This window comes from Zootoca vivipara, chromosome 12 (genome assembly GCF_965207765.1).
Source record: "Zootoca vivipara chromosome 12, rZooViv2.hap1.1, whole genome shotgun sequence".
Classification (NCBI taxonomy): Eukaryota; Metazoa; Chordata; class Lepidosauria; order Squamata; family Lacertidae; genus Zootoca; species Zootoca vivipara.
In genome coordinates, this window is record NC_142595.1 from 27,388,333 (window position 1) to 27,413,883 (window position 25,551).

A 25,551-nucleotide genomic window follows, 5' to 3' on the forward strand; every position below is an offset into this window, starting at 1 on the left:
AGAAGAAAGGAAGGAAGTCAGAGGGAGGGAGAAGGAAAGAAAGAGAAATAAGTCCCATTGAGTCAGTCCCAGTTGAGCTTCCCAGTTAAGTTAAACTTTCAGTTTTCCAAATAAATGGTTGAGAGTTCTGTGTCTGTGGACAGTAGGGTGGGTCATAAAAAACTTTTTTTGGAAAATGTTTCCTCCCTTGATCTTATATCAGGCGTATGGTATAAACATACTCAAATTTCAAATTTGGGACAAATCGGTTAATATTTAGACCCTGCTCCTACAGATTGAAATTTTGCCTCACTACGAGTGATGAAAACATAGGAATTTGACTCATTTATTCTCAGTATGTTACATTGTGAACTAATAAACATAAATTTTAGATTTTATGTAGAGCAATAATAGTTGCATACTATTATTTTCTGCAATATTTATTTATTTAAGATAAAACATGTTGATAATTTACATGAAAAACCAATGGTTTTGAACAAATTATATGGAACAATTAAGCAAACGGTGTACTAAACAAGTAAACATAAACAATAAACAATAAAACACCACTCATATTATGTGTTGCTTCAAAACATCACATTATACTTAATTACTTAGGTATAAATTGTACTAAATGCTTACATTTTGTGTTCCACTGTATCTTACCTTTCAACCACTCCTACTGATTTTGAGCACTCTAGCCTATCTAGTGCCAACGGGTGGGATGAAGACTGAGAACTTAGGTTTAGATCTGGTCAGATGTACCAGTCTTTTTCCACATGGCGCACCAGATGCCCCTACCGGAGGAAATCATCCTGAACATCAAGATACCACTTTAGTGGTTAATTTATTTGACAAGACATTGACACGAGAAGAATCTCGAGTATTAAAATTAGGTCTAGGTTTTGTTCCTACTCCCAAGTCCTCCGCATTTCAAACCAGAATAGATTTATTTAAACTAATTTGTCAGATCAAATGAAAAGATTTTTTTGGCAACACTTCTTGGATGCCAGAACCTTTTAAACGAATATCTACCTTCATTCCAAAATAAAAAAATTCCTTCAGTAGCACCTTAAAGACCAACTAAGACCTTAAAGACCAACTAAGTTTATATTTTGGTATGAGCTTTCGTGTGCATGCACACTTCTTCAGATACACCACTTAGTTGGTCTTTAAGGTGCTACTGAAGGAATTTTTTTATTTTGCTTCGACTCAGACCAACACGGCTACCTACCTGTAACTAGAACTATGGAAGGCACCACATTGAGCCGCATGAAATGGAAGTACCTTCATTCCAGTTTCTCACAACCACCCTATTAGAACATTTCAACATTTAGTACACCATGACCTAAAAATTAGAGAGAAGAAGTTAAGGAGTAGCAGGCAGTACAATTTGAGTAAGCAGGATTTTTTAATCCTGAACATACTTACTGCTGAAAAAAATCTAATTATAATACCAGCGGACAAAGGAAGAACCATTGTACTAATGAATAAGATCGACTATATCAGGCATCCCCAAACTGCAGCCCTCCAGATGTTTTGGCCTACAACTCCCATGATCCCTAGCTAACAGGACCAGTGGTCAGGGATGATGGGGATTGTAGTCCAAAACATCTGGAGGGCTGAAGTTTGGGGATGCCTGGACTATATCAACAACTAAGTAATCCAGAAACAACTAAGTAATCCAAATTTCTACTTAACTATACCTAGTGACCATACCACATCAGTTAAAAAAAATATTACAGATCATTCTTAATGAAGCTGTGTCCTTAGGCTATATAAATGAAAGTTTAGTGGATTTTTAATGTCCCGATCACACTAGGGTGCCAATATTCTACACACTTCCAAAAATACACAAAAATGTGCTCCCACCACCGGGTAGACCTATTGTATCCGCGTTAGGATCATTGTTGGAAAATTGTGCACAATATATTGACACATTTCTACACCCCTTCACTAAAAAAAACCAGTCTTACATTAAGGATACAAAACATATAAAAACCCTTATTGAAAATTTGCATGGTACTCCACTTAGTATAATTGCTACATGGGATGTGTCATCCCTATCTACTAATGCACCTCAGGATACAGTAAAATCTCAAATCCAAGAACTGCTAATGGATCATAATCACTCTTCACCACCAGTACAATTTTTAATGGAGATTCTGGATTTAGTTTTATCTAATTTTTTCAGGTTTGGTTCAAAGTACTTCATTCAAAAGCCATGGGCTCTAAATGTGCTCCCAGTGTGGCCAATATCTTTATGAGAAATTTTGATTTAGAACATATTGCTCATAATAGCCCATTCAGTGAATACATCCTGTTTTATGGCCGGTATATAGATGATTTGATATTTATATTTTTGGAGGATATTTTTGAACCATTCAACCATTGGATCAATAGTGTGAGTCTACACTTGAACTGTGAAGGTACATCGAGTCCACATTGTTTAGCTTTCCTTGCTCTAGAAATCTTTGTGGATGTATTAAGAATTAAAGTGAGACCCTATAAGAAAAGCACAGATAGAAACTCCTTGTGGAGAAACTGCTTGAGGAGAGGCTGCCTTCTGTTCCTGCTGGGATCCTCTCCTTGCCCCTCGAAAGGGCCGCTTAATTCTGCAAGATGTGGCAGGATGACTAATGGAACACATATTTGTCTGTCTGTTGATACATCATTCCTGGAGCATAGAAGGAATAATTCTCGATTTCAGGTCAGATGTAATCCTTTTCTAAGGAAGCCTCCTGATTTACTCATTGCAAGATAAGATCCACTTCCCTTTGGTCTTGGCATTGTGTACAAAGAGGATGCAAAAAATAATGAGGTACATTGAGCTGCTGTTGGGAAATATAAACATATGCCAATTCTTGTGGTTGTGCCAACATCAGACACCTGTAGTTGGAGGAAGGAAGGGCAAAGTGGGGCTTAAAAAAAGGGTACCTGTCCCGCATTATGCCTGTCAGAGTCCCTTAGAGAAGAGATGGGCTCCATCATGGCATTCTACTTGCTCACCTGTGGTCTCTTACTATTGTTACCTGAAGCTGTGGGTAAGAAATATTCCATGAATTGTTTCTGATTCATCTTAATGAGGCTAGTGGATCATTGATCTCTGCTTTCAAAGGATCTCTGACAGCTAGCAATCACTTGCATAAACATCTGTTTAGATATGGTCCTGTCTTAGTGGGGAAAAGATGACTTACAGTCTGTCCACCCATCAGTAAGTCCCACTGAGTTAATGGGTTTACCAGTGCTATTTTTTCTAGAAAAAGAGGTGCTGGAACTCAACATGAACAGCTCCCTTCTTCTGTTATAATAGCAATGGCACCTACCTGAGAGGTGCTGGAACTGAGTTCTGGAGAGTTCCGGCTGAAAAAACAACCCTGGGCCTTACTCACAGGTAAGTGTGCACAGGATTGCAGCCTTCATAGAGGTTCTATAGCCCTTAAACTAAACCTCAGGCATGTATAACTAAGGGTAGACTGAAATTCCTTCCCCTTAAAAACCACCACATCATTTGCTTGAAAAAAATGGGGCATGGTTTTCTGCTGCTTTTAGGAGACATCTGCAGACAGCGTGTTTAGGGAAGTTTTTAACGTTTGATGTTTTAGTATGTGATGTGAGCCACCCAGAGTGGCTGGGGAAACCCAGACAGATGTGTGAGGTATTAATAATAATAATAATAATAATAATAATAATAATAATAATAATAGGGTCACCCATACTTACCCTTGCTCCACATTTTTAGGCAGAGGTCCGGGCTTTCCAGGTCCACATCTGATTGCTTATTTTTGGACCTGGCATATTTGGAAACCCACTCTTTACCGCTGAATTGGAGCAAATGGCAGTCCATGGAAATCCCAAATTGCCATTTGATCCAATTCAGCGGTAAAGACTGGGTTTCCCTTGGAAACAGGTGGGCACAAAAAATAAAAAAAATAAAAGCACTCAGACATGGACTGAGAAAGCATGGCTGCTGGTCCTAAGTGCCTCTACCACAGCCCAGGCTGGGTGGGATGCTCCAGTGACTACATATGGTACCAGTCTTTGGCACACTGGGGAGGGGGGAATGCCAGCCCACCACAGGAGACAGAATGAGAAGCAGTGGCTTGCTCCGTATCCCCTGCTCGATCGCTGCTAGTTTCTGAAGCCACATTCAAATGGTATTAGCCACGATCCATATTGATGCTGTAGTTTCTACTGTTTGGTGTGTGGTTTTCTTAAAGCAGCTTCAATTTGACTAGAAAACTGAATGCTGATTGAATGGAAATTGAGACAGGGGTCGCACATGCATGGATGATAACTACACTGTTTCCAGTTAATGAATTGCACTTCTTATTCTTACACCTTTGTCCCCTGTTTCCATTTCAGTTGGTTATCCCTGTGTCTTCCCATTTAAGTACAAGGGTAAATTGTATCACTCTTGTACCAAGGATCACTATTATCAGATGTGGTGTGCCACATCAGTTCACATGGGCACGAAAGAAATGAAGAGCTGGAGATCATGTGACTTTACAGGTGACCTGTATTTTCTTCTATTTTACTGAAATAAAGTAAACAGATCCTCCTCATGAACTTTAAAGCTAGATGTGGGTTTTCCATAGGCATCTGATTGGACATCGTGGAAACAAGATGTTGGATTAGATGGGCCTTTGGTCTGATAGAGCAGAACTCTTTCTGTGCTCTTAAACAGGTTTGGGACTACCATCTGTAGCTTGTATAGATCTTCCTTATGCCCGAACTATTACAAATCTGCTTCCAATGATTGGATAAAATTTTATTCAAGCAACAAGATCTCTGAAGAAAGGAAACAAATCACCAGTATGTTAATTTGAAAATATGGTTAAAACTATGTACCTAAGAGGCGCTTTTGTGCAAATATTTCCTCCTAATAATTGATAAAGGTTGCATAGACCATAGAAGTCACATGTCATCTTTTCTAACATTACTTATGTATTAAAGGTAAAGGTAAAGGGACCCCTGACCATTAGGTCCAGTTGTGACCGACTCTGGGGTTGCGCGCTCATCTCGCATTATTGACTATTTACCTAAGAGGCGCTTTTATACAAATATTTCCCATTAATAATTGATAGATTGCATAGACCATAAAAGTCACATGCCATCTTTTCTAATATTACTGATATTACAGTGGCATAAATGCCAGCTATCCTCATGTCTTGTTTTATATCTAGTATAACTGAATTCAGTCACTTAATCTTTCTTTATAGTTTCTTGTTTCTTTAACATTATTGTCAATTGAGGAATTGTCACTTGCTGTCACAGGCTCCTGACCAATTCTTTTGTCCTTGGTTTGTAGCTTTCTTTCTAAGCCTCTGCAAAGGAGATCCCTGGCAAGGTGTATATATATGTGACTTGTTCACCATTTTGTTTTATTTTTATTTTTGTATCATCTGATCATCACTAGTATGTTTCAATGCATATAATCTCACTCTGTTTGGGTTTAGAGAATGGAGGTAATGATGGTTCATTACCCTGTGTCTTCCCCTTTGTGTACAAGGGCAAAATTCACTATACCTGCACCCAGCAAGATGCGAGGCAGAAGGACTACTGGTGTGCGACAACAGGGAACTTTGACAAGGACGGGAAATGGAGCTACTGTGCTGATACCAGTGAGTATGATGCTGGGGCCTGGAATAACAGGAGTGGTTGGCTGCATGAATAATTAGTCAAGGCACTTTGTAGGCCAGGGAGAGTAAGAGGGAAATTCAGTATCCCCCAATCTGGTGCCCTCCAGACATTTTAAACTGCAGTACCCATCACCACTGTCCAGTGGCCATAGTTGGGTTTTTTTTTGGAAGACTGGTGTGAAACAGCTGGAAGGCCCCACGTTGGGAGCACTTGCTTTGGATGCAAAACATCAAAATTTCATTCCTCAGAATCTCCAGGTTGGGCTGGAAGAGAGTCCTTGCCAGTCAGAGTAGACAACCCCAAGCTAGATAGATCTAGCGTCTGACTCAGTTTGGACTCAGCTGCATTGCTCATGTTATGTTATAACTGCATTATAAACATGTGACACCAGTTGGCTCTATAAAGCACAAAACTTTGTGCAATTTCACATAATTTTTTCATTTTTGTTATAATGATTTTATTTATGCCTTTATAGCATTTTCCCTCCTGTGTGTTGATCCAGCCTATGTCAGCTTTCTATCTTCTGATGAAAAGTTTGCTTAGTCTTAGCATTCCTGAGCACAGTTCCAGGTTCAGACCAGGACGTCTGAGATGACAGGTTTGGATAGGACCATAGAGAACTGAGTAAATAGGCTTCAGAACAGTGAAAAAAGGATTAGTTTGATGAACCACTAGTCACACATTATCTAAGAGCTTGGTGCACAGTATATAATTGCTTTGTGAGTTTATATGAGAATAAGTGGTGTTGTAGAATTTATAGAAAAGCAAATGATATAGGACTCAGCTGCATTAGTAAAAAAACAGTGTTAATAATAATAATAATAATAATAATAATAATAATAATAATAGGCTCAGCAATACCTACCTTTGCTCCACATTTCTAGGCACAGGTCCCGGCTTTCCAGGTCCACATCTGCCTGCTTGTTTTTGGAGCTGGCATCCCTCAAAACCCACTCTTTACCGCTGAATTGGAGCAAATGGCAATCCATGGAAAACCCGAATTGCAATTCGAACCGATTCAGTGATGAAGATTGGGTTTTCCGGGGAAAGTGGTGGGCAAAATAAATAAATAAATAAAAGCACTCAGGCTTGGATTGAGAAAGCATGGCTGCTGGTCGCAATTGCCTCTACCACAGCCCAGGTTGGGCGGGATGCTCCAGTGACTACATATGGTACCAGTCTTTGGCACGCTGGGCAGGGGGGGAATGCTCACTCACTGCTAGTTTCTGAAGCCACATTCACATGGTATTAGCCACAATCCACATTGATGTTGTAGTTTCTGCTGTTTGGTGTGTGGTTTTCTTAAACCAGCTTCAATTTGACTAGAAAACTGAATGCTGATTAAGTGGAAATTGAGACAGCTGTTGCATGGATGATAACTGCACCGTTTCCAGTTGATGACTTGTAGTTCTTATTCTTATACCTGTTTCCATTTCAGTTCAAAATATCTGTGTCTTCCCATTTGTTTACCATGGTGTAACTTATTACACTTGCCCCATGGATCATCATATTGAACCGTGGTGTGCCACATCAGTTGACCATGGCACAAGAAGGATGAATGGCTGGAAACATTGTACAGTTCGAGGTGACCTGTTTTTTCTTCTATTTCTGGTTTCCTATGTCACACATATGCATAGCCATTTTACGCAAATAAAGTAAATAGATCCTCCTCATGAATTCAAAGCTAGATGTGGGTTTTCCATTGGCATCTGATGTTGGATTAGATGGGCCTTTGGTCTGATGCAGTAGAACTCTTTCTGTGCTCTTTTTGTTTTATTTATTTTTTTGTATTTTGTGATCAGCACTAATATGTTTCAATGCATAAAATCTAACACTGTTTGGTTCTAGAGTATGGAGGTAATGATGGTGGACGACCCTGTTTCTTCCCCTTTGTGTACAAGGGCCAAACTTTCCATACCTGCATCAATGATAATTCGCAGATAATTTTCTCCTGGTGTGCGACAACAGGGAGCTATGACAAGGACAAGAAATGGAGCTACTGTCCTGATATCGGTGAGCATGATGCTGGGGCCTGGAATAACAGAAGTGGTTGGATGGATGAATAATTAGTCAAGGCACTTTGTATGACAGGGAGAATCATAGAATCATAGAGTTGGAAGAGACCACAAGGGCCATCCTGTCCAACCCCCTGCCAAGCAGGAAACACCATCAAAGCATTCTTGACATATGGCTGTCAAGTCTCCGCTTAAAGACCTCCAAAGAAGGAGACTCCACCACACTTCTTGGCAGCAAATTCCACTGTCGAACAGCTCTTACTGTCAGGAAGTTCTTCCTAATGTTTAGGTGGAAGCTTCCTTCCTTCTTGTAGTTTGAATCCATTGCTCCGTGTCCGCTTCTCTGGAGCAGCAGAAAACAACCTTTCACCCTCCTCCATATAACATCCTTTTATATATTTGAACATGGCTATCATATCACCCCTTAACCTTCTCTTCCCCAAGCTAAACATACCCAGCTTCCTAAGCCGTTCCTCATAAGGCATTGTTTTTTTTTTAATTATATTTTTTATTAAACATTTTATCAACACACTTAATACAAAAACAATACATAGTGCAAAAATACAAATACAAATACAACAAAAAACAAAAAACAACATCCACAACACACAAGAAAATATATATATATATCATCCCGAATCCATTTTAATATTCATTATCTTCTGGCTTCCCCAGTTCCCCACTAATTGATTTTCATTTTTATAAACTTCTGTAGCAGTTTCTAAATCATCTTTCTTACCCATCATATAATCTCCTTAACACTTCAAAATTTCATCTTATATCATCCACCATAATTTCTCCCTTTCAATCTTCTATTATCTCCCTATTGCCTTATCTTCTTTATTTTCCTGGATGTTCAAAATCTAATTAACAAATACATTGCCTATATATAATTTGAATTTCTTCCAATCTTTTAAAACTTTGTCATTTGTTTGGTCCCGGAGTCTTCCTGTCAATTCTGCCAATTCCATATAGTCCATCATTTTCATTTCCCATTCCTGCTTCAAAGGCAATTCCTCTTTTTTCCAGTATTTTGCTATTAAAATCCTAGCAGCTGTGGTGGCATACATAAACAAATTAACATCATCTTTGGGAATTTCTTCCCCAATTATTCCAAGCAAAAAGGCTTCCGGTTTTTTCAAAAATGTGTTTTTAAACATCTTTTTCAACTCATTATAAATCATTTCCCAGAAGCCTTTTATCTTAGGGCATGTCCACCACATATGGTAGAATGAGCCAACATCCTGCTTGCATTTCCAACATTTGTTATCGCTTTTGTGGTACATTTTAGCTAATTTAACCGGCGTCAAATACCATCTGTACATCATTTTCATCAAATTCTCCTTCAACACAGTACAAGCCGTAAATTTCATTCCCTTCTTCCACAATTTTTCCCACTCCGACATCATCACATTGTGGCCCAAATCTTTGGCCCATTCAATCATAACTGATTTTGTTTGCTCATCTTTCAACTGCCATTCTAGTAACAAATTATACATTCTGGACAAATTCTTATGGTCTGTCTCTAATAATTCCATTTCTAATTTCGACTTTTCTGTTTGGAATCCTAATTTTTTATCTAACTTGAATACTTCATTTATCTGTACATACTGAAACCAATCACTCAACTTATCTTTCAATTGGTCATATGGCCTTAACTTAAGGTGGTTTCCCACCTCCATCAAAATATCTTTGTATTTCAGCCTATTCTCATCCATATTTGTCCTTTTAGGTTTCTTTGCCTCAAGTGGTGAAATCCACCTAGGGGTTTTTCTTTCCAATAAATCTTTGTATCTAATCCAAACATTAAACAATGATTTTCTAATTATATGGTTTTTAAAACCTTTATGCAATTTTACTTTATCATACCATAAATATGCATGCCAACCAAACGCATTATCATGGCCCTCTAGATCCAACAAGTCATCATTATCTAACAGAAACCATTCCTTTAATCAACAAAAAGCTGCGGCTTCGAAATAAATCTTTAAGTCTGGCAAGGAGAATCCTCCTCTTTCTTTTACATCAGTCAGAAGTTTATATTTAATCCTAGGTTTCTTCCCCTGCCAGACAAATTTAGACAATATCTTCTGCCACTCTTGAAAACATTTCATCTTATCAACTATTGGTAGGGCCTGAAATAAAAACAACATTCTCGGCAATACATTCATTTTAACAGTTGCTATTCTTCCCATTAAAGACAATTTCAACCTTGTCCATGTTTCCAAGTCTCTTTGGATTTCTTTCCATAATTTTTCATAATTGTCTTTATACAAGTTCAAATTTTTTGACGTCATATTAACTCCTAGGTATTTCACTTTTTTTACACACTTCAGTCCTGTGCAGTCCTCCATGTTTTGTCTCTCTTGCAATGTCAAGTTTTTATCTAATACCTTAGTTTTTTCTTTATTTAGCTTAAAGCCTGCCACACTGCCAAACTCTTGAATTATCTGCAGTGCTCTCACCGTACTCTGTTCAGGGTTCTGTAGAGTCAGTACCAAATCATCTGCAAAGGCTTTTAACTTATATTGTTTTGTACCCACTGTAACTCCTTTAACACCATCATCGTTCCTTATCATATTCAACAAAACCTCCAGGACAGAAATAAATAGCAGGGGGGAGAGTGGGCACCCTTGTCTTGTTCCTTTCTCAATTCTTATCTCTTCTGAGACCACATTATTTACAATGATCCTAGCTCTTTGCTCAGAATAAATGCCATTAATCCCATTAACAAAATTTTGGCCAACCTCCATTTTTGCAAAATTTCTTTTCATAAAATTCCAAGAAATATTATCAAAAGCTTTTTCGGCATCTATGAAAATTAGCATTGCTTTGGTGTTTATTTTTACTTCCAACCTCTCAAGAATATCTATTATAATTCTCACATTGTCTTTCATATGTCTACCAGGCAGGAATCCTGCCTGGTCTTTATGAATTAAATCTTTCAACACCCTTTTCAATCTTGATGCCAAAATGCTAGCAAATATCTTATAATCCACATTTAATAAGGAGATTGGTCTATAGTTTTTAACCTGAGTCTTATCCACATCCGGTTTTGGTATCAGAGAGATAAAAGCTTCTTTCCAAGTCTCTGGTGCTTTGCCCCCCCCCTAAAATCTCATTTGCAACCTCCATCAATGGTTGTATCAACCAGTTTTTTAATGTTTTGTAGTACTTGGAGGTAAGTCCATCAGGACCTGGGGCTTTGTCATTTTTCAATTCTTGAATTGCGGTTTCAACCTCTTGTCTTGTAATCAGTCCATTCAGTAGGCTCTTTTGTTGTGCTGGAATTTTCTGCAACCCATTTTCTTTTATGAATTTCTCAATTACATCTAAATCTTCTTTTTCCCTTTTATATAACTGCTTGTAATATTTCATAAAGCATTTCCGTATCTCAGCAGGGTTCTCAATAGATTTTCCTTCATCCATAATCTTTATAATTGTATTCTCTTTTTGTCTTTTCTTCAATTGCCAGGCCAGCAATTTCCCACATTTGTTAGCCGATTCGAAAGATCTTTGCTTCATTCTTCTAATTTTCCATTCGATTTCTTCATTTATAATTTGGGAATACTGCACCTGCAAAGCTTTTATCTCTTTTTGGATTTCCTGGCTTTTTGGATTATCCCTCAATTTTTTTTCTTTTTCTTTCATTTTGTCCAAAATCTTTTGCTTCTTTTCATTCCTCTTCTTCTTCCAAATTGTATTCTGTTGAATCAAAAATCCTCTCATTACTGCTTTGCTGGCATCCCAAACCATTGTAATATCCTGTCCTTTATTCAAATTTAATTCAAAATAATCTTTCAACGTCTTCTGGGCCTTATTATTTATCTGTTCATTTCTCAATAAAGAGTCATTCATCCTCCATCTAAAAGAACCCTGCAAGTACTGTTTTAACTCCATTAAAACTGCGTTGTGGTCTGAATACGTTCTAGGGCATATCTCGCTTTTTGTCACTTTTGGACATAAGTCCTTTGTAATCCAAATGTAGTCCACTCTACTTCCTGACTTTTGCGAGTCCGAGAAAAAGGTGAACTCTTTTTCTAATGGATTTTCCTCATAAGGCATTGTTTCCAAGCCTTTGACCATTTTGGTTGCCCTCTTCTGGACACGTTCCAGCTTGTCAGTAATCTTCTTGAACTGTGGTGCCCAGAACTGGACACAGTACTCCAGGTGAGGTCTGACCAGAGCAGAATACAGTGGTACTATTACTTCCCTTGATCTAGACGCTATACTCCTATTGATGCAGCCCAGAATTGCATTGGCTTTTTTTAGCTGCTGCATCACACTGTTGACCCATGTCAAGTTTGTGGTCTACCAGGACTCCTAGATCCTTTTCACATGTACTACTGTCAAGCCAGGTGTCACCCATCCTATATTTGTGCCTTTCATTTTCATTTTTATTTTGCCCAAGTGTAGTACTTTACATTTCGCCTTGTTAAAATTCATCTTGTTTGCTTTGGCCCAGTTGTCTAATCTGTTAAGGTCATTTTGAAGTGTGATTCTGTCACCCCTCCCAATTTGGTGTTATCTGCAAACTTGATCAGGATGCCCTCAAGTCCATCATCCAAGTCATTGATGAAGATGTTGAATACGACTGGGCCCAAGACAGAACCCTGTGGCACCCCACTAGTCACTTTTCTCCAGGATGAAGAGGAGCTATTGATGAGCACCCTTTGGGTTCGGTCAGTCAGCCAGTTACAAATCCACTGAATGGTAGCATTGTCTAGCCCACATTTTTCCAGCTTCTTTACAAGAATATCATGGGGCACCTTGTCAAAGGCCTTGCTGAAATCAAGATAGGCTATATCCACAGCATTCCCTTCATCTACCAGGCTTCTAATTCTGTCAAAAAATGAGATCAGATTAGTCTGACATGACTTATTTTTCAGAAACCCATGCTGACTTTTAGTGATCACAGCGTTCCTTTCTAGGTGCTCAGAGACCGTTTGCTTAATGATCTGCTCTAGAATCTTTCCTGGTATTTATGTCAGGCTGACTGGGCGGTAATTGTTTGGGTCCTCTCTTTCCATCTTTTTGAAAATAGCGACAACATTTGCCCTCCCCCAGTCTGCTGGGACTTCGCCTGTTCTCCAGGAATTCTCAAAGATTATTGCCAGTGGTTCTGAAATCACCTCTCTCAGTTCTTTTAATACTCTTGGATGTAATTCATCTGGCTCTGGAGGCTTGAATACATCTAAACTAGCCAAGCATTCCTGTATTACCTCCTTACTTATTCTGGGCTGTGTTTCCCCTGCTGAATCATCTGCTCCATATTCTTCAGGTTGGGCATTGTTTTCTTTTTGGAGAAGACTGAGGCAAAGAAGGCATTGAGGATTTCTGCACTTTCTCTGTCCCCTGTTTGCATTTCACCATCTTCTCCTCTGAGTGACCCCACTGTTTCCTTTTTCTTCCTTTTGCTACGGACACACCCATAAAAGCCCTTATTGATGCTTTTAACCTCTCTAACAAGCCTGAGTTCATTCTGTGCTTTAGCTTTTCTGACTTTGTCTCTGCACGTGCTGGCTATTTGTTTGAATTCCTCTCTGGTGATTTCCCCCCTTTTCAATTTTTGGTACATATCCCTTTTAAATCTTAAGTCAGTTAAAAGTTCTTTAGATAGTCACCCTGGCTTCTTTAGGCACCTTCCATGTTTCTGTCTCATTGGTATTGCCTGAAGTTGTGCTTTTAATATCTCCCTTTTAACAAACTCCCAACCATCATGAACTCCCTTCCCTTTTAGTATTACTGTCCATGGGATTTCACCCAGTGCTTCCCTAAGTTTTCTGAAGTCAGCTTTCTTAAAGTCTAGAATTTGAGTCTTAGTATGCTTGCTTGCTCCTTTCCGCTGTATAATAAAGTCCAGAAGAGCATGGTCACTTCCACCCCACTAACCAGGTCATCACTATTGGTTAGGACCAGATCTAAAATGGCTGATCCTCTTGTTGCTTCTCCCACTTTCTGGACAATGAAATTGTCTGCAAGGCCAGTGAGGAATCTGTTCGACCTTATGCTCTTGGCTGAGTTTAACATCCAACAAATATCAGGCTAGTTGAAATCCCCCATTTCTACTATCTCACTTCCTTTTGAATGCTTGGCCATCAGTTCCAGGATGGCATCATCTGTGTCCTCAGTTTGGCTTGGGGATCTATAGTAAACTCTCACAATGAGATCACCGTTATTTTTCTCTCCCTTGATTTTGACCCAGATACTCCCAACTTGGCTTTGAAGTTTTAAATCCTGGATCTCTTCACAGGTATACACATCCCTGACATATAACACTATTACTCCTCCTTTCCTGTTTGGTCTATTTCTCTGAAATAGATTGTATCCCTCTATTACTACATTCCAATCATGAGACTCATCCCACCAGGTTTCAGTGATGCCTATTATGTCATATTTAGTTTGCTGTACCAAGAGCTCGAGTTCATCTTGTTTATTTCCCATGCTCTGTGCATTAGTATACAGACATTGAAGACCATTGATCATTCCCCCATGTCTCTTATTTAAGGATATTTTCCTCCCACCACTAGGTCTGCGTGCTCTTTGCTCCATTTGGTCCTTGACATTTGGATGATCATCTTCAGCATTTGATAGACTCCTACCTTCAGGACCACTGTCTCCCTCCCCCACATAAGTCAGTTTAAAGTGAGAGTGAGAGGGAAATTCAGTATTCCCCAATCTGGTGCTCTCCAGACATTTTAAACCTCAGTTCTTATAACCACTGACCAGTGGACATACTTGTTGGGGGAAGACTGATGTGAAACACCTCAAAGCCCCACCTTGGGGGCACTTGCTTCTCATGCAAAACATCAAAATTTCATTCCCCTTAATCTCCAGGTAGGGCTGGAAGAGAGTCCTTGCCAGTCAGAGTAGACAACACCAAGCTAGATGGATCTAGCATCCTACTCAGGTTGGACTCAGCTACATTGCTCATGTTATAATGCAATAACTGCATTATAAGCATGTGACACCAGTTGGCTTTGTGGAGCACAAAACTTTGTGCAATTTTACATAGTTTTTCCTCTTTTGTCATAATGAATTTATTTATGACTTGTTTATAGCATTTCCCCCCTGTGTATTGATCCAGCCTATGTCAGCTTTCTGTGGTGTAGTGGTTAAGAGTGGTAGACATGTAATATGTAATAGCTTGGTGCACAGTATATAATAGCTTTGTGAGCTTATATGAGAATAAGTGGTGCGGTAGAAGTTATAGAAAAAGAAATGATATTGGATTCAGCTACATTAGTCAAAAGACAGTGTAATAATAATAATAATAATAATAATAATATATTTGTGCCCCACCCATCAAGCTGAGTTTCCCCAGCCACTCTGGGCGTCTCCCAATTGAGTGTTATAAACAATACAGTATTAAATATTAAAAAGTTCTCTAAACAGGGCTGCCTTCAGAAGTCCTTTAAAATTAGGATAGCTGTTTATTTCTTTGACATCGGATGGGAGGGCGTTCCACAGGGCGGGTGCCATTACCGAGAAGGCCCTATGTCTGGTTACCTGTAACCTCACTTCTCGCAATGAGGGAACCATCAGTAGGCCCTCTGCGCTGGATCTCAGTGTCCGAGCTGAACGATGGGGGTGGAGACGCTCTTTCAGGTATACAGGACAGAGGCTGTTTAGGGCTTTAAAGGTCAGCACCAACACTTTGAATTGTGCTTGGAAACGTACTGGGAGCCAATGCAGAGCTCTCATGACTGGTGTTATATGGTCCCAGTGGCCACTCCCAGTCACCAGTCTAGCTGCCGCATTCAGTATTAATTGCAGTTTCCGGGTCACCTTCAAAGGTAGTCCCACGTAGAGCGCATTGCAGTAGTCCAAGCGGGAGATAACCAGAGCATGCACCACTCTGGTGAGACAGTCCACGAGCAGGTAGGGTCCCAGCCTGCGTACCAGATGGAGCTGGTAGACAGCCGCCCTGGACACAGAATTAAAATGAGCCTCCATGGACAGCTCCCAGCTGCCCATGGAGCACCAAAATGACTCCCAGGCTGGTCCTTCAGGGGCACAGTTACCCCATTCAAAACCAGGGAGTCCTCCACACCTGCCCACCAACTATCCCCCACAAACAGTACTTCTGTCTTGTCAGGATTCAACCTCAACCTGTTAGCCGCCATCCATCTTCCAACCACCTCCAGACACTCACAAAGGACTTTCACTGCCTTCCCTGGTTCGGATTTGAAAGAGAGGTAGAGCTGGGTATCATCTGCATATTGATGAACACCCAGCCCAAACCCCCTGAAGATCCCTCCTAGCGGCTTCATATAGATATTAAAAAGCACGGGGGAGAGGACAGGACCATCAGGCACCCCACAAGTGAGAACACCAATCCCCCAAAACCACTTTTTGGACATGGCCCAGGAGAAAGGAACGGAACCATCTCCCAGCCCCTCTAGCCCAGGCATCCCCAAACTGCGGCCCTCCAGATGTTTTGGCCTACAACTCCCATGATCCCTAGCTAACAGGACCAGTGGTCAGGGATGATGGGAATTGTAGTCCAAAACATCTGGAGGGCCGAAGTTTGGGGGTGCCTGCTCTAGCCGGTCAAGAAGGATGTTATGGTCAGTGGTGTCAAAGGCTGCTGAGAGATTCAGCAGAACTAGGAAACAGCTCTCACTTTAGTCCCTAGCTGCCAGAGATCATTGACCAGTGCAACCAAGGCAGTTTCATTCCCATGGTGAGGCCTGAATCCCAATTGGAAGGGATCCAAATAGTCCGCATCCTCCAGGTGTGCTTGGAGTTGTTCAGCAACCACCCGTTCAATCACCTTGCCCAAGAATGGTAGATTTGAGACTGGGCGATTGTTGGCCATAGTGGCCAGGTCTAAAGATGTTTGTTAAAGAAGTGGTTTAATGACCACCTCTTTCAGCGGGTCTGGGAAGGCTCCCTCACAGAGGGAAGCATTCATCACCCTGCAGAGCGTATCACCCAGCCCTTCCTGGCTCACATTTATTAGCCAGGATGGGCAAGGATCAAGGAGACAGGTGGTCGGTTTCACTCGTCCAAGCACCCTGTCCACATCCTCGGAGGTAACAGTTTGGAATTGATCCCATATAACATGACTAGACAGGACTCTAGCACTCTCCCGCCCTGGCCCTGCTCCCACTGTGGAGCCTACCTCCTTCTGAATCTGAGCGACTTTATCTGAAAAAAAAACAAACCAACACTTTGCAAAAGCATTGTAGGAGATCTTGGGGTCCCTACCAGGCCCCGGTGACTAAGGTGGTTCCGATAGACTGTGAACCACCTGAAAGAGTCTCCTGCTGCTGTTTTCAACAGATGCAATAGAGGCAGTGAAGAAGGTCCTTTTCGCCAACACCATTGTCTCTGGGTAGGCTTGACATTGAGCTCTAGCCTGTGTCTGGTCTGATTCAGAATGAGTTTTCCACCACTAGTGCTCTAGCCATCTCAACAATTGTTTCATTGCCCTCAGCTCCAGAGCAAACCATGAAGCTGTCTGGGCTCCATGAAGTGGGAGAGGGCGCTTCGGAGTCAAACAGTCAATAGCCCTGGTTAACTCTGCATTCCAGCAGGCCCCCATGGAATCAGCTGACAGGCCATCAACATGGGATAAAACATCCCCTACCACTCTCTGGAAGCCAATTGGATCCATTAAGTGGCAGGGACGGACCATCCGAATCGGTCCCACCTCCCTGCAGAAAGGAAGGGTCGTGGAGAAGTCCAGTTGCACCAGGAAGTGAACTGTCCATGGCACTTGTTTTGTTTCACTTTTACTTAGTTTCACATCTCCAACATCTGTAGAGGTAAACACCAGGTCTAAGGCATGTCCACAGCTATGAGTTGGACCAAACTTATTCAGGGGTAGCCCCATGGAGGCCATGCTTTCCATGAAGTCCCAAGCAGCCTCTTGTAATTTTGTGTCGGCAAGGATGTTAAAATCCCCCAGGACAACCAAACTAGGGGTCTCCAGGAGCACATCCGCCATGGCCTGAAGCAGCTTAGGCAGGGAATCCTTGGTGCAGCAGGGAGGTCTGTACACCAAAAGGAATCCTGTACTGCCCCTATTGCCCAACTTTCAGAACATGCTCAGAAAACAGGGTCGTCCCAATAGTACGCCTGGTGTAAACTAATGATTTCCTTAAAAAACAGAATACAGCAGACATTAGCTCCTGTGATTCCAACAATCTTTGCTTGAATTTATAAACACAGTGAGAGGAATAGAAACCAACAATTTAGGCCTTGTGGTGACATAATTGTATGTGGGCTATGGCTAATAGTGCCAAAATTCTCTTCATTGTTCAAGATTTTATGTATAAATGCATCTAGTAGTGCAGTGGGTCATATTCCACTGACATGTACTTTGAGTATACCCACTGAAATTAGCCAAGCCCATTAATTTCAGTGGGTCAACTCTGAGCATGACTAACATTTGTAGAAATGAGTTGACAATGTACAGTGAGTATTGAGCATTCAGTAGATGTCAGTTGATCAAACTGGGATGGCTCTGGGAAAAGCCCAATCTCCACAAATGCTTAAAACTTTATGTATGGTGCTTCCAATATGACTCTAAAGCAAGTTTTGGAAATGCTAAAAGGCAAGGCTATGATGAGTCACTGATGTTTAGCATGGGGAGAGAATTCTGGGTCACAGTTTCCACAGGTTTGCTGAAGATATAAATTCAGAGTTATGAAGTAAATCTATTGTACTTCCCAGAACTTGTTAGTTGGAAGAATCCTTTCTATTTTTTAAATAATTTAGGCTATAGGTTTCATTGGAACTGTTCAACATTAATGATATTTTGACTACTCTGTTCTTGTTTTCCAGGAATTCCAAGTGGCGTCTACCTGAATGAAAGACCGCGATTCCAGTTTCCCTTTTTGGATAACATCAGGTGGAGGGGGTAAAAGAAAGATCATTGGGTGTGCCGACTAGAAGCCTTGCTAAGTGGGTTGTGCTTCAAATAATTTATAAGAATGATGACCCTGCTACCGATATATGAAGTCTTGGGAGGCCTTTACCCTGTGAGGTGGCCTAAATATAAATAATATGTGACAGTGGGAGATTATTAATCTTTGTCAAACTGTATCTTTGTGCTACAAAAATAAAACATTTCTGGGCAGCATAAAAAAATGTATGACGAGTGATCACTATGAAATATGATGAGTGCGGGAGAAAGTTTTTGCAACTGCATGAATGAGATTGCATAGTCTTCATAGGATGAATGAAAATATGTACATGTGGCTGGTTGTATGTGAGAGTTTGTGTGTTCTATCACACACTTCACCCAAACATCCAAAAGCTTCCCAAGTGGTCTTTAGCTTTCACTGGTTCATGTCAAAGAAATATCTGTAGTAGATAAACTGAGTATGATTCAGTATTCAGAGATATCCTAGTTAAAGCCAGCATCAACCAAGCAAAGCTCTCATGCCCAGCCAATGCCCTCAGCCCTGAAGGGGACAGTCCTGCCACCCCATTCAACTGTTGTCACTTCCTTCTGCCTTCTCAGCTCCTCTCCTTGGATAGAACTTCATGCAAACTCATCAAATCAATACTGTATTGTACTAAAAAATGCAGGCTGATGGTTTCATCCACTCCTAACTTGGACAGCCACTTTCGAAGGATTTCATGGTTGATGATAAAAACCTCAACATTTACTTCTTTCACTATGAGAAATGTTGGTGGCAAAAATACCATATGCGCAGTATGTATAATAGTTTCTCATTTGCACATATTTGTGACTAACCATCATGAATAGAAAGAACATTTCATAGAACTTGTAGCATATTGAGTTTATTGTCAACTTGGAACCGTGCTAGTCCTGGCTCCCAGGTTATGACTCATATGTTTATTGCATTCCTACTTTATATTTGTATATATGAATGTAAAACTTTTTAAATGTGCACCTACAGAATGTAATATGTGACACAGCCCATAGATTAATAACAAGGATTAATTTGTTGTTGATCAACAAGATTAGCAGGAACTGTTGCATGAGTCAATTAAATGGTTTCAGAGAGCCTGCATTTCCAGGGGCAGGGAATTGTTCATTTTTCAGACACTTTTACAGAACCAGACACAAATCTCTCCTGCTGTTTGCTTTTCCAAGCTTCACTTCATTCCACTAGGGTGCTCTGAGAACAAAATTGGACCCTGTTCCCATTTTCAATTACACTGGTGTCCTGGTTTTTACTTTTTGAAATGTAGCAACCCCAGAGACGAGCAGAATCTTTTTTTTTTAAATGGAAGCAGAAAATATTTCCATCAGTTGGTGGAAACCATGCCCTATCTCTCAGTTGTGTTGCCAGTTATGTTGTTAGAATGCGCCACAAGATCATCCAAGTGACTTCAGCAAGCATTTCAATTTCAAATATTCTGATGATTTCTAATTTTACTTAATTTAGGAGTGGTACCCTCCACCCCCCACCCTGACTACACCCATGGTTACATGTCTTGGAATTGCTAATAGTTTTCAGCAATGATAGAGGTCTTTGAAGGGAGTGTGGAGAGTCAGTTTGTCAGGAATATAACCCACCCCCCACCCTCACCGGTGCTGTTTTTCTAAAAAAAGAGGTGCTGGAAATCACAAGGAACATCTCCTTTGTTCTCTTATATTGGTATTGGCGCCCACCTGGGTGATTTCCAGTTTTTTAAAAAGGCCCTACTCCCCACTCCCAATTCAGAATGACAATGAGGTGCTTCTGAAGCTGAGGTGTTGCCTTCAGGACTTTGCAGGAAGCAATGAATTAGAGCTCAGACCTAACAATAATGATTTGCTCATTGCAATTTCAGAATTACTACGTATGTGGGAAATCCCATGCCAAAGCAGTGCAGGGATACAGGAAAGGGGAGAAATGACCAGAGCTAATTTTTCATAGCCCAGCCTAGCTGATTGGCACATACACACCTCTCTTGAGTTTCTTCTCCCAGTACAGTGGTGCGTCGCTAGACGAAATTAATTTGTTCCAGGACTCAATTGGTGCTACGAAAATTTCGTGTAGCGAGGCACCGTTTTCCATAGGAACGCATTAAAAGTCAATTAATGCGTTCCTATGGGCTCCGGGGGCCTGGCGGCGACAGCGGTACTTGCTCTCTTGGCTCGGGGAAGGCAGGCAGGTGCTTGTTCTCTTGCCTGCCTGCCTTCCCCGAGCCAAGAGAGGTGTGTGCCACCGCCTCGCCTGACAGAGCTGGCATTTGACAGGGCTTCCGAACCCCTGTCAGATGCGGGCTCTGTTGGGCAGGGGGGGGGGAGAGGAACGAAGGAAGAGAAAGCAGCCCTTTCTCTTCCTTCCTCTCCCCCTGCCGCCGACAGCTTTCCACCCACCCCACCGGACACAGGGCGGAGCGGAGGAGAAGCCTCCTCCAATCTGCGCTGTGTCCAGCGGGGTGAGGGGAAAGCACGGCTTTTGGCAGCCAGCGAAAAGTCCCTACAGCGGCGCGCTTCGGCTCCCGGTGACTGGGCTGAAGTGCGCCGGTGCGGGGGTGTTTTGCCGGCTGCCTTCCCCTTGGCTTGGGGAAGGCAGCCAGTGAAAACGTCCCCAAATCGGCTCCGGGTGATGGGGCCGACGTGCGCCGATTTGGGGACATTTTCGCTGGCTGCCTTCCCTAAGCCAAGGGGAAGGCAGCCAGCGAAAACGTCCCCAAATTGGCATGCTTCGGATCCCGGTGACTGTGCCGAAGTGCGCCGGTGCGGGGAGGGTTTTGCTGGCTGCCTTCCCCTTGGCTTGGGAAAGGCAGCCAGCGAAAACGTCCCCAAATCGGCGCACGTCGGCTCTGGGTGATGGGACCGAAGCGCGCCGGTGTGGGGACATTTTCGCTGTCTGCCTTCCCCAAGCCAAGGGGGAGGCAGCCGGCAAAACCGCCCCCGTATCGGCGCGCTTTGGCTCCAGCCCCCATATCGGTGCGCTTCGGCTCTCGCCTGCCTCCCCCGTCACGGAACGCAACTTCGGAGGTCTCCGAAGTTGTGCTCCATGCCGGGGGTGCGGGGCCAGAGGCGGGGGCGGGGGAAGACCTTTTCCCACCGCTGCCTCTCGCCCGCCTCCCTCCCCACGGAACGCAACTTCGGAGACGTCCGAAGTTGCGCTCCGTGCCAGGGTGTGGGGCCAGAGGCGGGGGCGGGGGAAGACCTTCTCCTGCTGCCGCCTCTTGCCTGCCTCCGAAGGTCTCTGAAGTTGCGCTCCATGCCGGGGTGTGGGGCCAGAGGTGGGGGCGGGGAAGACCTTCTCCCGCCGCTGCCTCTCGCCTGCCTCCCCTGACACGGAATGCAACTTCGGAGGTCTCTGAAGTTGCGCTCCGTGCCGGGGAAAATAAGGGACAAAATTCGTCAAGCGAGTCGCAGCCGGGGGAAAAACCATTCGTTAAGCGATGCAACCTCCGCTCGAAAAAACCTTTTGTTAAGCGGAAATTTTGTTAAGCAGGGCATTCGTTAAGCAAGGCACCACTATATTTAGTATTTGAGATTCCTTTGTCTGGTATGAGTGTCATGCCTATTTATGGAGTGCAGTGTTTTGCAACCGTAATTAACGGTGTGTGGAGACTGTGCTAAAAAGAGGACACCACAAAGAAGCACAGGGATTTCAAACTCTGGAGTGATCAGCGACTATGTGGTTCATCACTCAACTCCTAGTTTGTACCTGGGTCCTGTTTTTACCCTTCAGTGCAGCCCGTCCAGGTAAGAATTTCTTTCTGCCTCCCCAACACTGCACAGCAGGAACTATCTCCCTCCTTCCGCTTCTTTACTTTAAGATTGGAAGCTCCTGTCCTGTGAGAGAAGCTGTGGAGAACATGCTGACTCAGAAGCAATTATTTTTTTCCTGGTGGCACTCAGTCATATGGAGTATCAATTTTTTTTTTTAAAAAAAGAGCAACATCATGTTCTCATCTGTTTATTGGGGGATTTAGTGAGGTTTACTATTGAGTAAGATTGCATAGGATTGTACTGTTAGTATATATAGGGTAGAAGTGGAAAAGAAGCATTTGTTTTAGGTACAGAAGATGCTTTCCTTGCCAGGGCAGTGGAACAAGGCCAGTGAGCAAAGTTGAAAGAAGAATCAGGGCAATACTGAGCAGGAAGTGTTATGTAATGCTGAATAGTGGTGCTATGGGCTGAGGAGGCAATGTCTCTTTTGCTACTGAGCTTGACAGGTGTGGCTTCTGAGGAACCATGTTGTATCTCCTTGACCCATTCCTTCCGGTTCCTTTGGTGGCCCATATAGGTACACTCTCTGCTCTGTTTCTTCTCATCCCCATCCACTGCCTTCTTGAGTGAGAAGTGACTGAAGAGGAGAAGGACGAAAAAGCAGCAGTCACTGTGAGGACAGTGCCATGCCAGTGCCCCACACGAAGTTCCCCCTGCATGGTACGGTAGGAGGGGATGGCAAAGAGACCTGTTAAGGCAGAAGATTGCATGACATTTGACTTTTTATTTTGGACATTTGCAAATCATAGTGCATACAAAACATAAAATGACCACTGCTGGATCAGACCAAGCCTGATTCAGCATACAGCGGTACCTCGTGTTATGAACTTAATTCGTTCTGGAGGTCCATTCTTAACCTGAGGTACCACTTTAGCTAATGGGGCCTCCCGCTGCCGCCACGCTGCCGGAGCACGATTTCTGTTCTCATCCTGATGCAAAGTTCTTAACCCGAGGTACTATTTCTGCGTTCACGGAGTCTGTAACCTGAAGTGTCTGTAACCTGATGTACCACTGTACTCCATTCATTATTGGTCAGGCAATAAAACATTATTGGTATTGGTCTGCATCAAACATTAAAAACTTCCCTAAACAGGGCTGCCTTCAGTTGTCTTCTAAAAGTAAAATAGTTGCTTATTGCCTTGACATCTGCTGGGAGGGCGTTCCACAGGGAGAGTGCCACTACCGAGAAGGCCCTCTGTCTGGTTCCCTGTAACCTCACTTCTTGCAATGAGGGAACCGCCAGAAGGTCCTTGTTGCTGGATCTCGGTATCCGGGCTGAATGATGGGGGTGGAGACGCTCCTTCAGGTATACAGGGCTTTAAAGGTCAGTACTAACACTTTGAATTGTGCTCGGAATCGTACTGGGAGCCAGTGTAGATCTCTCAGGGCTGGTGTTATGTGGCCGGTGGCCACTCCCAGTCACTAGTCTAGCTGCCACATCTGGATTAATTGCAATTTCTGGGTCACCTTCAATGGTAGCGCCCACGTAGAGCGCATTGCAGTAGTCCAAGCGAGAGATAACTAGAGCATGCACCACTCTGGAGAGACAGTCTGCCAACTAGGCAGAGGGCCTTCTCAGTGGTGGCGCCTGCCCTGTTGTCCAGTCCTGCCCCTCTCCCCAGTGTGCATCCTCTCCTAAATCCAGATGGCCCCCTCCTCTCTCCTTTTCCCCCAGCACAGACTTCCCCCTAACAGTTAACCATGGGGGGTGGAAGGGGAGGGCAAGAGCGGGAGAAAGAGCAAGGGCATGTTTTATAAGGGTTTGGTTCATTGGACTTCATTCAAAAACAAGGTGTTGCCGTGGGCTCTAAATGTGCTCCCAGTGTGCTCAATATCTTTATGAGAAATTTTGATTTAGAACATATTACTCATAATAACCCATTCAGTGAATACATCCTGTTTTATGACCCGTATATAGATGACTTGATATTTATATTTTCGGAGGATATTTTCTAACCGTTCAACCGTTGGGTTAATAGTGCGAGTCCACACTTGACCTTTGAAGGTACATCGAGTCCACATTGTTTACCTTTCCTTGATCTAGAAATATTTGTGGATGAATTAAGAATTAAAGTGCGATTCTATAAGAAAAGCACAGATAGAAACTCCTTGTTACATTACAGATCTAACCATCCCAAACATCTCCGTGATAACCTTCCCTTAGGTCAGTTTCTAAGATTAAAACACAATTCATTGGGCCCACAAGACTTTAAAGCCCATTCAAAAATACTTTCTGCATCCTTATTACCTTGAGGTTATCCAAACTCAGTCATAACAACTGCCATCCAAAAAACACACGTAAGAGAGAGGTCGACCCTTCTTACATCTGTTCCACATGTTAATACAAGATTTTTGTGTATTTACGCTTCCCTAGAATATAACCATATGACTTTTGAAATTGAGAAAATCATTATGCATCATTGGCATAATCTTATGGATATCCTGGGGTGTGATAACATCCCTCTCTTTGCCAAACGATGCACAAAGTCATTTAAATATATATTGGTGCATACGGATTTAAAATCCACACTCACACAACGTACGTTGTCCAGTCCTCCACGTGGTTTTTTTTAGATGTGGGCATTGTACCCCTTGTAAATATGCTCTACAGGTAAAAGAGTTTTCCAATAAAGAAGGTTTTAAGTTTGTTTTACAGGCATTTGCCAAATGTGCTATCCATGTGTAATTTACGTAATTTGGTGTCCCTGTGGTTTGTTATATGTCGGTCATACTCTCAGACCTATAAAGGTAAGAATATCAGGGCACCGTTCTAGGATTAGAAACAATGTGAAAGATGCTCCTCTAGTACAACAATTTATTGAAGCATCTCATTCAGATAAGGACCTGACCTTTTTTGTAATTTGGACATATTTGGGTCCTGTAGAACAAGCTAAAAATATCCTCATGCAGAAAGAAACTAGGTTTTTTTTTTACTTACTGAATATATAACCGTCCTTCTTGGCAATTGCACTCTGGCAGTTTTGTTTGGCAACAAAACCTTCTTGGCCACTGCACTCCGGATGCACCTCTGGGCCCACTCGGTGGCAGCTGGGCAACACTTCTGCTTCTAGCCTCTCTGTTGGGACTTCTCAGAAAAATAATTTTGGAAAAGTTTTTTTTTAAAATCTAGGTCCTTAAGACTTTCTTCCCAAACTATATGACAATGCATTTAAAAACATTTATCTCAGCTTTAAAACAACCCTTCCCAAAATATTATAATAATTATAATAGGTAAGAGCAGATAAGAAG

The 25,551-nt window shown here is 42.2% G+C and overlaps 1 pseudogene; it reads right to left on the reverse strand.

Moving 5' to 3' along the window:
* Positions 1-7,466: 7,466 nt before the first annotated feature.
* LOC148683844 (uncharacterized) lies at positions 7,467-24,324 on the reverse strand (annotated as a pseudogene).
* Positions 24,325-25,551: the final 1,227 nt, after the last annotated feature.